At 33.1% G+C, this 17,283-nt stretch overlaps 1 pseudogene; it reads right to left on the reverse strand.

Annotated features, from left to right (window-relative positions):
- Positions 1–17,283, reverse strand: part of LOC139858826 (indole-3-acetic acid-amido synthetase GH3.10-like) — a 288,869-nt pseudogene that overhangs the window by 20,227 nt on the left and 251,359 nt on the right.

Raw genomic sequence — 17,283 nt, forward strand, 5'->3', positions numbered from 1 at the left:
GCACATTTCTTGCCTATAAAGGAAACGGATAGAATGGAGAAACTATTACGATTGTATATAAAGGAAGTTGTTTCAAGGCATGGAATACCTATTTCCATTATATCTGATCGTGATAGTAGATTTACCTCAAAATTCTGGCAATCACTACAGGAGGCACTAGGAACTCGGTTGGATATGAGTACCGCATATCATCCACAAACCGATGGACAGAGTGAGAGAACGATTCAGACTCTCGAAGACATGCTCAGGGCATGTGTGATCGATTTTGGAAACGGATGGGATAAATATCTACCGTTAGCAGAATTCTCGTATAATAATAGTTATCATGCGAGCATTGGAGCTGCGCCATTCGAAGCATTGTACGGAAGGAAGTGTAGATCTCCTATCTGTTGGAATGAAGTAGGAGATCGACATTTAACTGGTCCCGAGATCATACACGAAACGACCGAGAAGATAGTACAAATCAAGGAGAGATTGAAAACATCCCGTAGTCGCCAAAAGAGCTACGCCGATGTTCGAAGGAAACCATTAGAGTTTCAGGTTGGGGACATGGTTATGCTAAAGGTGTCACCTTGGAAAGGTGTAATACGTTTCGGCAAAAGGGGTAAACTGAACCCAAGGTACGTAGGCCCGTTCAAGATCATCGAACGCATTGGACCGGTAGCTTATCGACTCGAGTTACCGCAACAACTCGCCGGAGTACATAATACCTTTCACATCTCGAACCTTAAGAAGTGTCTTGCAAAGGAAGACCTTACCATTCCTCTTGAAGAAATCCATGTCGACGAGAAACTACAATTCGTCGAAGAACCAATCGAAATCATGGACCGTGAAGTTAAAAAGCTCAAACAGAGCAATATACCGATTGTTAAGGTTCGTTGGAATGCTAGAAGAGGTCCCGAGTTTACTTGGGAACGAGAGGATCAGATGAAGCAAAAGTATCCACACTTGTTTCTCGATGACGCAAAATAGGTACAATTCTAAAATTTCGGGACGAAATTTATTTAACGGGGAGGTAATGTAACGACCCGCACTTTTTCGATCATTCTATACTTATAAGATTAATATTTACATAGATTAAACCTTACCAACATGATAAGCAATCCAAATTGATGAGATTTATATTTCCGAAAAGAGTTCTACACAACGTTTGACCGTCTAGTTTGACCGATGATATCACGAACTATACAATATATGATAATTATACGTTTGTGTATATATATATGTATATATACATATTTAACATGATTAATGAATGTTTTAATACCTCATTTTATATTAATAACAATAAGTTACAAGTATATTTTGAAACTACTAACTTAAGTTTTCAAAACGATAACTATACGTAACGTTATTTGACATAAATACTTAAGACTTATAATGTTTATACATATATCGTATAAGTAATGTATTTAATCACTTTTAAGAACTTAAATACATAAAATCATATAAGTGTATTCACAAAAGATAGCTATATTTAAATCCTCATTCCATTTTTCACAAAATTTCTATACGTATACCTAGAGTATTTGTACTCGTATCATACCAAGCTTCTATACGTATTTACTATTGGTATATACACATCAAATCACCACCTAACTAGCCCTTATTCATGCCTTATGTATAAGGTAATTACTTTTGAATCATTGCAAGACTAATTACAAAAATACAAACTAAAATTTTGTCATGTTATCCTTAAAGATCACATTTTTAGGAGTATATATGTATCATCATTTTGATCCATTTTTACTACCATTTTCTTATCAAAAACACACACTCTTTCTTACTCTCTAAACTCCATAACAATCCAGCAAATAACCAAGAAGATTTAGCCATAAAAACCATACTAAAACACCATAAGAAAACTCTTACAAAAACACTTCAAGAAAACCTTCCAAGAACACCAACTTACTTCCAATCTTTCATCCACTTCTATCACCCTTTTGATTCTAGCTTCTTACTCCTCTTTTACAGCAAACTTATCCAAGGAACTTGAGGTAGAATCTATGTTCATAATCTTATTCAATTCATATATATATAGCTATCTTATTTTGTGGTACAAAAGTTTAACAACAAGAACATAGTTTGAATGTTTTCAAACTTGTTTGCAAACTAAATAGATCCTTCTAACTTAACTTTTAAAATACTTCAAGACCTGTAATATAACTTATGTATATACTAATTTAACAAGGTAAAACTTGGTTTTTCAAAGTATAAGTATTTTTGGAAAAATGGTCATTAAATGATTTTGTTGTAACAAAAATGTTTAACTTCATATGTTTCACTAATGTTTCACTTATGCCGTATGATTTTGAATACAAACCAAGGTATTTACAGTTCATAGTCTTAAAGAAGAACTCGATCCAAGAAGATGGCAATTTGAATCAACGAAAACGGATTTGTAACGAAGAAACTATGACCGAAACAAAATTGGTTATCCTAGATCATTTCAACTACGGGATCAATTGGAAAAAAATGATATAAATCACATATTTCTAAGATAACATGATATTTTATATATATGTACTTATAATTCAATTTTATATGGTTCAGGATCACCCGTAAACAACACGAGAAGATTAATCATAAGATCCCATGATTGTACGCAACACGTCATTTGACAACACCGGTACTTTATGTACGCAACACGTCATTTGACAACACCGGTACCATGGGTCAAGATTAATCTTGACCAATACATATACTATGGGGTTTTATTTATTTCGTTGGGGGTTTTGTTTATTGCGGGTATATTAAACATCTAAAAACGAACCATTAAAAATTGAATTACTAACATCGGAATGCTAACTACGGACTAAGGAATTATTCAAAGTATTAAAAGTATAACAAGTATATATTTATAACGTTTGTTTAAAAATGAAAACATATTGATATATTATATATGGATAGGTTCGTGATATCAACCGGAAGACCGAGTCAAAATATATATATCATCAAGACAAGAGTGAGTATATAGTCCCACTTTTAAACTCTAAATATTTCGGGATGAGAATACATGTATTTTATGTTTTACGATATGGACACAAGTAACTGAAAAATATGTTCTACGTTGAGTTGTACCACTGGCATACTTCCCTGTAGCTTGGTAACTAATATTTACAGCGGTATTGTAAACGCGAATCCTGTTGATAGATCTATCGGGCCTGACAACCCCAATCGGACTGGACGACCAGTATTCAACGGTTGCACAGTACTTCGTTTTGTGACTACACTTGGTACGGTGTAGTAAGATTTCATATTAAAGGGAATATGCGACGTGAAAATGTTAAGTATGGTTACCAAGTGCTCAACCACTTAGAATATTTTTATTGAAATGTTTATATACGAAATCTTGTGGTCTATATATATATATTGCTGCGCACTAAACCTATATCTCACCAACTTTATGTTGACGTTTTTAAACATGTTTATTCTCAGGTGATAATTAAAGCTTCCGCTGCATTATGTTGAATCTAAGCAGGATCATGCGTACTCATATTTGTGTCAAAAATAAAACTGCATATCCGAGGACGTGTGTTGTAAAATATGCTAGAAATCGTGTTGTTATTATCATTTGTAAAGTTTGTAAGTCGAAGATTATCGTTAAACGATAATCATCTTTTTATTGTCTAAAGCTTGTAACAAAAATAATGGTTTGGTTTGTAATGTATAATATATGCAGTTTTCCTTTTTAAAAATGTCGCATATAGAGGTCAATACCTCGCAATGAAATCATACGTTATCTAACACGTTCTTATGGTTAAGGACGGGTTATGACAGTTATCCACATTGGTTTAGAAAAACCTGGTGGTTTAGAGGTTCCCGGGTCATTGTTACAACTTAAGGACTTCGGGGGTTGACGATACATATAAAGTTCATCGGGGTTGGAATTAGATTTCCTTATTTTTATACCCTTTCCCTTATTATTTTCTTTTGCCTTTTTAAATTCAGTTGGGGTAATTTCTATAACATCATCGGAATTCTCGTCGGAATCCGATTCATCGGAGAATTGGTAATCTTCCCAATATTTTGCTTCCTTAGCGGAAACACCATTGACCATAATTAACCTTGGTCGGTTGGTTGAGGATTTTCTTTTACTTAACCGTTTTATTATTTCCCCCACCGGTTCTATTTCTTCATCCGGTTCCGATTCTTCTTCCGGTTCCGATTCTTCTTCCGGTTCCGACTCTTCTTCCGGTTCTTCTTTGGGAACTTGTGAATCAGTCCACGAATCATTCCAATTTACATTTGGCTCTTCATTATTATTAGGTGAGTCAATGGGACTTGTTCTAGAGGTAGACATCTATCACATAATATCAAACGCGTTAAGAGATTAATATATCACATAATATTCACATGTTAAAAATATATAGTTTCCAACAAAATTTGTTAAGCAATCATTTTTCAAGTAAACACGGTCGAAGTCCAGACTCACTAATGCATCCTAACAAACTCGATAAGACACACTAATGCAAAATTCTGGTTCTCTAAGACCACGCTCTGATACCAACTGAAATGTCCCGTTCTTATTGGTTAAAAACGTTCCATATTAATTGATTTCGTTGCGAGGTTTTGACCTCTATATGAGACGTTTTTCAGAGACTGCATTCATTTTAAAACAAACCATAACCTTTATTTCATCAATAAAGGTTTAAAAAGCTTTACGTAGATTATCAAATAATGATAATCTAAAATATCCTGTTTACACACGACCATTACATAATGGTTTACAATACAAATATGTTACAACAAAATAAGTTTCTTGAATGCAGTTTTTACACAATATCATACAAGCATGGACTCCAAATCTCGTCCTTATTTAAGTATGCGACAGCGGAAGCTCTTAATAATCACCTGAGAATAAACATGCTTAAAACGTCAACAAAAATGTTGGTGAGTTATAGGTTTAACCTATATATATCAAATCATAATAATAGACCACAAGATTTCATATTTCAATACACATCCCATACATAGAGATAAAAATCATTCATATGGTGAACACCTGGTAACCGACATTAACAAGATGCATATATAAGAATATCCCCATCATTCCGGGACACCCTTCGGATATGATATAAATTTCGAAGTACTAAAGCATCCGGTACTTTGGATGGGGTTTGTTAGGCCCAATAGATCTATCTTTAGGATTCGTGTCAATTAGGGTGTCTGTTCCCTAATTCTTAGATTACCAGACTTAATAAAAAGGGGCATATTCGATTTCGATAATTCAACCATAGAATGTAGTTTCACGTACTTGTGTCTATTTTGTAAATCATTTATAAAACCTGCATGTATTCTCATCCCAAAAATATTAGATTTTAAAAGTGGGACTATAACTCACTTTCACAGATTTTTACTTCGTCGGGAAGTAAGACTTGACCACTGGTTGATTCACGAACCTATAACAATATATACATATATATCAAAGTATGTTCAAAATATATTTACAACACTTTTAATATATTTTGATGTTTTAAGTTTATTAAGTCAGCTGTCCTCGTTAGTAACCTACAACTAGTTGTCCACAGTTAGATGTACAAAAATAAATCGATAAATATTATCTTGAATCAATCCACGACCCAGTGTATACGTATCTCAGTATTGATCACAACTCAAACTATATATATTTTGGAATCAACCTCAACCCTGTATAGCTAACTCCAACATTCACATATAGAGTGTCTATGGTTGTTCCGAAATATATATAGATGTGTCGACATGATAGGTCGAAATATTGTATACGTGTCTATGGTATCTCAAGATTACATAATATACAATACAAGTTGATTAAGTTATGGTTGGAATAGATTTGTTACCAATTTTCACGTAGCTAAAATGAGAAAAATTATCCAATCTTGTTTTACCCATAACTTCTTCATTTTAAATCCGTTTTGAGTGAATCAAATTGCTATGGTTTCATATTGAACTCTATTTTATGAATCTAAACAGAAAAAGTATAGGTTTATAGTCGGAAAAATAAGTTACAAGTCATTTTTGTAAAGGTAGTCATTTCAGTCGAAAGAACGACGTCTAGATGACCATTTTAGAAAACATACTTCCACTTTGAGTTTAACCATAATTTTTGGATATAGTTTCATGTTCATAATAAAAATCATTTTCTCAGAATAACAACTTTTAAATCAAAGTTTATCATAGTTTTTAATTAACTAACCCAAAACAGCCCGCGGTGTTACTACGACGGATTAAATCCGGTTTTACGGTGTTTTTCTTGTTTCCAGGTTTTAAATCATTAAGTTAGCATATCATATAGATATAGAACATGTGTTTAGTTGATTTTAAAAGTCAAGTTAGAAGGATTAACTTTTGTTTGCGAACAAGTTTAGAATTAACTAAACTTTGTTCTAGTGATTACAAGTTTAAACCTTCGAATAAGATAGCTTTATATGTATGAATCGAATGATGTTATGAACATCATTACTACCTTAAGTTCCTTGGATAAACCTACTGGAAAAGAGAAAAATGGATCTAGCTTCAACAGATCCTTGGATGGCTCGAAGTTCTTGAAGCAGAATCATGACACGAAAACAAGTTCAAGTAAGATCATCACTTGAAATAAGATTGTTATAGTTATAGAAATTGAACCAAAGTTTGAATATGATTATTACCTTGTATTAGAATGATAACCTACTATAAGAAACAAAGATTTATTGAGGTTGGATGATCACCTTACAAGATTGGAAGTGAGCTAGCAAACTTGAAAGTATTCTTGATTTTATGTAACTAGAACTTGTAGAATTTATGAAGAACACTTAGAACTTGAAGATAGAACTTGAGAGAGATCAATTAGATGAAGAAAATTGAAGAATGAAAGTGTTTGTAGGTATTTTTGGTCGTTGGTGTATGGATTAGATATAAAGGATATGTAATTTTGTTTTCATGTAAATAAGTCATGAATGATTACTCATATTTTTGTAATTTTATGAGATATTTCATGCTAGTTGCCAAATGATGGTTCCCACATGTGTTAGGTGACTCACATGGGCTGCTAAGAGCTGATCATTGGAGTGTATATACCAATAATACATACATCTAAAAGCTGTGTATTATACGAGTACGAATACGGGTGCATACGAGTAGAATTGTTGATGAAACTGAACGAGGATGTAATTGTAAGCATTTTTGTTAAGTAGAAGTATTTTGATAATTGTATTGAAGTCTTTCAAAAGTGTATAAATACATATTAAAACACTACATGTATATACATTTTAACTGAGTCGTTAAGTCATCGTTAGTCGTTACATGTAAGTGTTGTTTTGAAACCTTTAGGTTAATTATCTTGTTAAATGTTGTTAACCCAATGTTTATAATATCAAATGAGATTTTAAATTATTATATTATCATGATATTATCATGTATGAATATCTCTTAATATGATATATATACATTAAATGTCTTTACAACGATAATCGTTACATATATGTCTCGTTTAAAAATCATTAAGTTAGTAGTCTTGTTTTTACATATGTAGTTCATTGTTAATATACTTAATGATATGTTTACTTATCATAGTATCATGTTAAATATATATATATATATCCATATATATGTCATCATATAGTTTTTACAAGTTTTAACGTTCGTGAATCACCGGTCAACTTGGGTGGTCAATTGTCTATATGAAACATATTTCAATTAATCAAGTCTTAACAAGTTTGATTGCTTAACATGTTGGAAACATTTAATCATGTAAATATCAATCTCAATTAATATATATAAAAATGGAAAAGTTCGGGTCACTACACCCACGAGCCACAATACTACTACCCTTAACCACCTTCCATTGGCGGTTTTCAAAAGTAACCGCGTTACCTTCATCATCTAATTGACTAACCAAAATAAGTTTCCTTTTCAATTTAGGAATGTACCTTACGTTCTTCAAAGTCCAATTAGAACCAAGAGTAGTATTCAAAATAACATCTCCAATGCCCTCTATATTGAGTTGCTTGTTGTCCGCCAATCTCACCTTGCCTTGGTATGAACGAAAATTCTTCATCATGCTTTTGATATGAGTAGCATGAAACGAAGCTCCCGAATCCAAAATCCAAGACTCCATAGAATTTTCAACACTACACAAAAGTGCATCATCACTTTCCCCTTCGGCCAAGTTTACACCTTTCGTGGAACCATTTTTGCAATTCCTTTGAAAGTGCCCCTTTTGATTGCAACCCCAACAAGTAACTTCACTTCTATCCTTCGATGGATACCTCTTCTTAGACTTCTTCCTACCCTTCTTCTCACCGCGTTCAAATTTTCTACCCCGGTTGTCGGTACTTAACAAAGAACCGGATGTCGATTCCCCCGAATTTCTCCTACGAGTATCTTCACCAAGAATCAAGTCCCTTATTCCTTCAAACGCTAGCTTAGTAGTTCCCGTAGAGCTACTAACCGTGGTAACCGTACCCGACCAACTTTCCGGTAATGATGAAAGAAAGATAAGTGCTTTTAGTTCATCATCAAACTTAATCTCTACCAATTCAAGTCTTGAAACGATATTATTAAATTCATTGATATGATCCGTTGCACTCGTACCTTCCTTCATTTTAGTATTAAACAATTGACGCATGAGAAATACCTTATTTGCAGCTGTAGGTTTCTCATACATGTTAGAGAGTGCTTTCAAGCAAGCAAACGTCGTCTTCTCATTCACAACGTTGTATGCAACGTTCTTAGCAAGTGAAAGACGAATAGCACCCAAAGCTTGACGATCCAAAAGCATCCAATCGGCATCATTCATGCTTTAGGGCTTGGTCTCTAACAAGGGTTGGTGTAGCTTCTTTTGATACAAGTAATCTTCAATTTGCATCTTCCAAAAGCCAAAGTCTCTCCCATCGAATCGGTCGATTCTAAACTTCCCATCTTCCGCCATCGTTCCCTTAACGAAACCTTGTGCTCTAGATACCAGTTGTTAGGATATTGGGACTCAAACAACGCAAGTGATTATTCAAGATCACTCACCCATTTAATGAACGAAAGAATATAAATGTGAAAAAGTAAATCGACACAAGATATAACGTGGTTATATGCAATCGTTGTGATTGCTTTAGTCCACGGACCAACTAGAGATCGTTTATTTACTGAATATTTGAGAGTGGTGTATTACAATGAGATACAATGAGCTCCATTTACAGGAGAAACAAGAACACTTAAGAAACTAGCAAGGAATCTTCATCATGACAAGTAATTATCATGTTTGCCAACTAACTAGCTTTACACCCTTGAATTAGCATGATCACAGCCTCAATTCAAGGTGTAAAGTATCCACTTTGCACCTAAAGCAAAAGGAGAATCAAACAAAATCGGATCCCACATGAAAAAAGGTTGCCAGCTGCTGCCAGCAAACGTGCGCGTCGTGCACACTTAAACGTGCGCGCCGTGCACACTCCCAAACTTCGAGCAAGCCTTCTGATCAAAACTTCTCTAGTGCGCGCAGGGAGCGCGCCTTGCACCATCACCGCGCACAATCAACTTGCTCTGTTTTTGATCTGTTTTTCTCTGTTTCACGCTTACCGAAATCTGCAAAATCCGTGCAAGTGTTTTTTTTCTCGTTTTGTATAAATGTCTCCATACTTTAACAATAGTGACCTGGCTGGTTTTTGATATTAGCATGGCTTGTGAAATCGATTAGTTCGGCTTGAGACTTGAGAAGCAGTTGGGAACCCTTTTGGACTGCAAGTTGAAGGTCTTTTTCAGTGTTTTTGTCAACGTTAACAGTTAGGATTAGTTTTCGTCTACATAGAAAGTTGAGTTTTGGAGTTCCTTTGTAAAAATCAGCCACTTCCACTACATCTCCTAATCTGTATCTGTAAAGACCTGAAATTAAGACATTGCTTTTTAATTAACAATAGTAAGCTTTTTGTGTAATTTTTAACAAGTTGAATGTTTTAAATTTATATTTATATTTATATATTATATATAAAGAAAGATAAACATACAACATGCCCTACATATTATCTCAGTTTAAATCAAAACTTAAACACTTAAGGAAGGCTTTTCTTGTAAATGTTTAACTGAAATATTTCCGTGAATACTTTCAACCATTTCTGTTATGATCTCAATATGAGAGTATTTGATGTGTATGTGATGGTTTAGTCTTTCTATTAAGGGATATATATATAGGCTATAAACAGTGGTGAATTTAGGATAAAAAATGAATGAGGTCCCGAATTTTCTTTTCAAAGCAAATTATATTTAAAGAAGACTTTAGTGGTTATTGACATATAAAAAACTATACATCTTAAAAATATATGAGATCTTATTGTTAAATTTAGTATGTGAGACAAATTTTAAGTGATACTTTGTAAAAAATAATCCATAAGTAGTGGAGTCACGAGACTCGTTGGGTAGGTTCTCCCCTGGATATAAATACATACATTCCCTACTACTCGACACATAACCTTGATACTTAGAACTCCCTTAGATCCTTTTCATTCCCTACACACCTAAGTTCACCATACCAAAACTTGATGGAAAGCTTTTGTTACATTAATACGAAACCTACGTGTTAGTCGAGTTAAAGCTGTTGGTGATTTTAGCATGATCCAACATATCATTTTAGTGATTGGATTACTAAGTTGAAAGTGTTTTCGAACCATTGATACGTTACAAGAATTCGGAGAGTGTGGAGTACACGTTCGTAAAACGTGAGATGGTTTGATGTATCCTTTGGACTTGGAAATAATGTATGGAACTTGAGGAATGCGAAACGAGACTTGAAAAGGCAATACGCTCGAAAAACTTTAAGCCCAAAATTGAGGTGCTGGACGCAGGGTTAAGCCGCGGCGCGGCTCATAAGGTGTTTTGAGGGTCGAGAGTTTATCAAAAACAAGATGGCTGGAGACTTCATTTGAAATGTCCCGTTCATATTGATTATAAACGTTCCATATTAATTGATTTCGTCGCAAGGTTTTGACCTCTATATGAGACGTTTTTCAAAGACTGCATTCATTTTTAAAACAACCATAACCTTTATTTTATCGATAAAGGTTTAAAAAGCATTACGTAGATTATCAAATAATGATAATCTAAAATATACCGTTTACACACGACCATTACATAATGGTTTACAATAAGAATATATTACATCAAAAATAAGTTTCTTGAATGCAGTTTTTACATAATATCATACAAGCATGGACTCCAAATCTTGTCCTAATTTTAGTATGCAACAACGGAAGCTCTTAATAATCACCTGAGAATAAACATGCTTAAAACGTCAACAAAAATGTTGGTGAGTTATAGGTTTAACCTATATATTATCAAATCATAATAATAGACCACAAGATTTCATATTTCAATATACATCCTATACATAGAGATAAAATTCATTCATATGGTGTACACCTGGTAACCGACATTAACAAGATGCATATAAGAATATCCCCTATCATTCCGGGAAATCCTTCGGACATGATATAAACGAATTCGAAGTACTAAAGCATCCGGTACTTTGGATGGGGTTCGTTAGGCCCAATAGATCTATCTTTAGGATTCGCGTCAATTAGTAGATCGGTTTACTAATTCTTAGGTTACCAAGAAAAAGGGGTGATAATGCTAAAAACGAACATATATTTCATAGCATTATCCCTCAAGAAAGACAAGCTTTTAGTTGCAATTGTTCTATTTACAAGTGATATTCGTTTAAATAATAAAAGGTGAAGACAAAAGACAGATTCGACGAATTGAAGACGCAAACGACCAAAAAGCTCAAAAGCTCAAAGTACAATCCAAGTGGTTCAAATTATTGATGAGAAACGTCTCAAAATTACAAGAGTACGAGCCGCAAAATGCAAAGTACAAGATATTAAATTGTACGCAAGGACGTTCGAAAATCCAGAACCGGGACCAAAGTCAACTCTCAACGCTCAACGCAACGGACTAAAAATTACAAGTCAACTATGCACATGAATACAATATAATATATAATTAATTCTTAAAAATTATATATATATTATATTATATATTAAAACCGTCGGCAAGAAGAAAACAACCAAATGTGAGCTGTCCCAGGAGGCCATGCGATCTCATGGCCAGAAGGCACAAAATCCATGCGATCGCATGGGCATCAGAATCTGGCCAAATCTATAAATTGCAACGTTTTTCAGCGAATTATGTACATCTTTATCTATCTCTCTCTCAACGTATAAATAAATAAATATATATATATATATATATATATATATATATATATATATATATATATATATATATATATATATATATATATATATATATATATATATATATATATATATATATATATATATATATATTATAATTTTAATTTTAATTTTAATAATAAGGGTATGTTAGCGAATGTTGTAAGGGTGTAAGTCAAAATTCTGTCCGTGTAACGCTACGCTATTTTTAATCATTGTAAGTTATGTTCAACCTTTTTAAATTAATGTCTCGTAGCTAAGTTATTATTATGCTTATTTAATGCCGAAGTAATCGTGATGTTGGGCAAAATATTAAAATTAGGTAATTGGGCTTTGTACCATAATTGGGGTTTGGACAAAAGAACGACACTTGTGGAAATTAGACTATGGGCTATTAATGGGCTTTATATTTGTTTAATTAAATGATAGTTTGTTAATTTAATATAAAGATTTACAATTGGACGTACCTATAAATAACCATATACACTCGATCGGACACGATGGGCGGGATATTTATAAGTACTAATAATCGTTCATTTAACCGGACACGAGAATGGATTAATAGTTAATGGACTTATTAAAACAGGGGTGAATTATATACAAGGACACTTGGTGTAATTATAGTTTAAGTCCCCAATTAGTTGGAATATTTGACTTCGGATATAAGGATAATTTGACGTGGACACTCGTACTTTATATTTATGACTGATGGACTGTTATGGACAAAAATCAGACGGACATATTGAATAATCTAGGACAAAGGACAATTAACCCATGGTAATAAACTAAAATCAACAAGTCAAACATCATGATTACGGAAGTTTAAATAAGCATAATTCATTTATTTCATATTTAATTGCACTTTTAATTATCGCACTTTTATTTACTGTCACTTTATTTAAATGCACTTTTAATTATCGCAACTTTATTTATTGTCATTTACTTTACGCACTTTTATTTATCGCAATTTCATTATTGTCTTTTACTTTACGCTTAAAATTAAGTTATATTTATTTTTAATATTTTACATTAGGTTTTAACTGCGACTAAAGTTTTAAAATCGACAAACCGGTCATTAAACGGTAAAAAAAACCCCTTTTATAATAATAATACTACTCCTATATATATATTTTTATACAAATATAGTTGTTAAAAATATAGCGTTAAAATTGGCAAGTTCCCTGTGGATGAACCGGACTTACTAAAAACTACACTACTGTACGATTAGGTACACTGCCTATAAGTGTTGTAGTAAGGTTTAGGTATATCCACTCTATAAATAAATAAATAACTTGTGTAAAATTGTATCGTATTTAATAGTATTTTGTAGTAAAAATATAACTATTTCGTATACGCCTCGCATAACATCAAGTATTTTTGGCGCCACTGCAGGAGAACTGCTTAAACGCCGGAAGCGAAACGCTATAAAAAAAAAGATTCTTAGTTTACTTTTGTAAAAATACGCTTTTGTAAAAATACGTTTTAAATATAAAAAAAAATACAAAAATATAAAAAGAAAAATAAAATATATATATTTTTTTAGAGTTTGTTAAATATATATAAAATTATAAAGTTTTTTTATTTTTATTTTAGTTTTTAAATATAAGTATTTTATTATTTTATATAAATATTTATATATATTAAAAACAGAAAAACAGGAAAAAAAATATATATATATAAAAGTATACGGCCCGAGAACTGTAGCAGCCCAACTTCTGGCCTGCAATCTTAAGCCATGCGACCGCATGGTATTACAACGGTCAGCTCATGCGATCGCATGAGCTGATTTGATAGCCCCGGTACCTTAGTCAACAAATTAGGGTTACGTTTTTATTATTATTATTATTATTATTATTATTATTATTATTATTATTATTATTATTATTATTATTATTATTATTATTATTAATAATTAGGGTTAATTATTATATTATTTAGTATTAGTTTTAGTTAATTTGTATTTTTAAGTTTAATTAGTTTTATTAATATATAAAAATTAATACTTTTATAAAATAAATATAAAAATAATATTTTTATAAAAATAAGTTATTTTATCACTTTTTATATTTATATCTTTTTAATCGTTTAAGCGTAATTTTATAATTTTTCATTCGTACTTAGTTTTAAATTTAGTATTTTCCATAGTAGCTCTAGATTTTTAGGATTTGCCGTAAAATCCCTTAAGTACTTTTTCTTTAGACTAAGATTTAGGTGCTTTAGAATTTTGCGACGCCGTTTTAAATTTTAGTACTTTTTAATTTATTGCCGTTTTGGATATAGTATTTCTTTTAAGCTTTAATATTTTTAGAAGCAACTTTTAATTCTTAGTTTTTAGACTTTAAGTTTCGACGCGCTACGTTCTTTTTATTATTTTTCGACCTTTTATTTTTCGACGTTTTTCGACGCGCTCTTTTTCTTTCTTATTTCTCGACGCTCTAGTTTTTAGGACTTAGAATTTTTTCTATTTCTTCTCTAAAATTTCTTTAAATTTCAACGAAAAATTATTTTAAGTGGTTAAATTGATAGACATCCAAAATTTTCTGGTTCGTAGTAATAGTTGGATTTGTTAGTGGCGAGTTGTGGGCTTCCGATTTAAAGGGTCCTGGCTACCTGCTGCATCTATTGGCTATTCGAAATGTGGACAAAATCAGAAAAGTCTATTAATTTGATAACTTATATAATTTTTATCTTTATAACTAATAGGATATTCAGTGAATGCACCGAGCAAAACGTTCACCACCTTTCATACGTTTACCACCTGTAACTCGATCAAGACATCTAGCCAATATTTTCGCCGTTGATTTTTCTTTAGAATCGTCATCTAGTCAACCAAGTACTCCAATTCAAATTTCCGATAATCCATTTTTGAACCCGACCTCACAATTGAGAATACGGAGGATATTCAGGGAAAACTCAGAGATCCTGAACGACTAATCATTCCTCCTGAATCACAAACCGTTAAATCAGAATCCTCTAGTGATTCAGATTCAACAAACTCAATCATGGAAAATCTAGAACCTCTAAGTATGGAAGATCGAATGAGAGCCACACGCATGGGCCAAGGTCACGCCATTATTAAGCCAGACATTAATGCACCAGATTATGAAATCAAAGGACAAATCCTACACATGGTAACTAATCAATGCCAATATAGTAGTACGCCAAAAGAAGATCCAAACGAACATCTTCGAACCTTCAATAGGATTTGTACTCTATTCAAAATCAGAGAAGTTGAGAATGAACAGATATATCTCATGTTATTTCCCTAGACTTTAAAGGGAGAAGCCAAAGATTGGTTAGAATCGTTACCTGAAGGGGCGATTGATACATGGGATGTTTTAGTTGAGAAATTTCTTAAAAGATTCTTTCCGGCATCTAAAGCCGTGAGACTTCAAGGAGAAATTGTTACGTTCGCGCAAAAGCCAAATGAAACATTATATGAGGCGTGGACAAGATTTGGAAAGTTGTTGAGAGGATGTCCTCAACATGGTTTAGACACTTATCAAATAGTACAAATATTCTACCAAGGATGCGACATTACTACACGAAAAGACATCGACATAGCAGCTGGTGGTTCCATTATGAAGAAAACCGCAACTGAAGCTTACAAAATTATTGATAACACATCCTCCCACTCACATGAGTGGCATCAAGAAAAAGACATCGTTAGATCATCTAAAGTGGCTAGAGCCGATTCTAGCCATGACTTTGATTCCGTTTCTGCAAAAATAGATGCTTTCGAGAGACGAATGGAAAAGATGAATAAAGATATTCACGCAATACGAATCAGTTGTGAGCAATGCGGTGGACCACACTTAACAAAAGATTGTCACATCGAGCAAACGATGGAATAACGAGAGAATGTTTCCTACATGAACCAAAGGCCGGGAAATAATTATCAAAATAATTATCAACCTCCAAGGCCAAACTTCAATCGAAATCAAAACATTCTTTACAATCTAAATGGACCCAACAATAACTCGTACAACCAACAAGGTTCGAATAACCAACCAACTCAAAACAACACTTTCAATCAACAAAGACCTGGCTTGTATAAACCAACACAACAAACCGAAGAGAAAAAGCCAAATCTGGAAGAAATGATGGCAAAGCTAATGGAATCTCAAACACAATTTATAACATCTTAAACCCAAACAAATGAGAGGTTTGATCAGTCATTAAGAACTCAACAAGCTTTCATTTTGAATCTAGAAAAATACGTAGGTACTCTTGCTAGCATGATGAGTGAGAGGGAACAAGGAAAGTTACCGAGTAATACTGAAGTAAATCCTCGAAATGAGAATGTTAATATGGTGTCAACGAATTCTGAAAAACCATCATCAGAAGATGGGAAGTTTTAGATGTGAGTAACAATGAAGAAGTTACAACACCACCACCACCCGAGTATGTAAAGCCAGTGGTGGTACCATACAGACCACCCATCCCGTTTCCAAGAAAAGGAGTTGAATATGATCAAGTAATATGTAATAAAGTTTGTGATATCTCTGGAAAGAAGAAGAAGAATAAGAACGTGCAAGAAACAAAAACCGTAAAAGTAAACCCGGTAAAGACAGTTCCACCAAAACCTCCACCCAGGTTGGGTGATCCGGGTGAATTTATTGTTCCTTATCTACTTAGTGATTGTGTCATGTATGATGCACTAGCAGATTTAGGTGCAAGTGTGAGTGTTATGCCTCTTTCATTATATAAGAGATTAGGAGTAGGTGAGTTAAGTCCAACGGAGATGAGTGTTCGACTCTTTGATCAAACCATTAGGCACCCAGTTGGAATTGCTGACAACCTACCCGTTCAAGTGGGTAATTTAACCTTTCTAGTCGAATTCATTATCATTGACATAGAAGAGGACCCAAACATTCCTCTAATTTTAGGTCGACCATTCTTAGCGTCCATCGGGGCGTTATTTGATGTAAGAGAGGGTAGAATGACACTTAGTAATGATGAGAAATCGATCACCTTTATGATTCGAAAGTCTAAATCTCCACCAACCAAAACCGTTGAACCAGCAAAAACGGTTGGTAAGAACCATGTTATTTTACCAACTCCAACGGTAGTGCTTAGCAATAATAAAACGCCTAAGTGTGGG

Source organism: Rutidosis leptorrhynchoides, chromosome 7 (genome assembly GCF_046630445.1).
Source record: "Rutidosis leptorrhynchoides isolate AG116_Rl617_1_P2 chromosome 7, CSIRO_AGI_Rlap_v1, whole genome shotgun sequence".
In the NCBI taxonomy this organism is placed as follows: domain Eukaryota; kingdom Viridiplantae; phylum Streptophyta; class Magnoliopsida; order Asterales; family Asteraceae; genus Rutidosis; species Rutidosis leptorrhynchoides.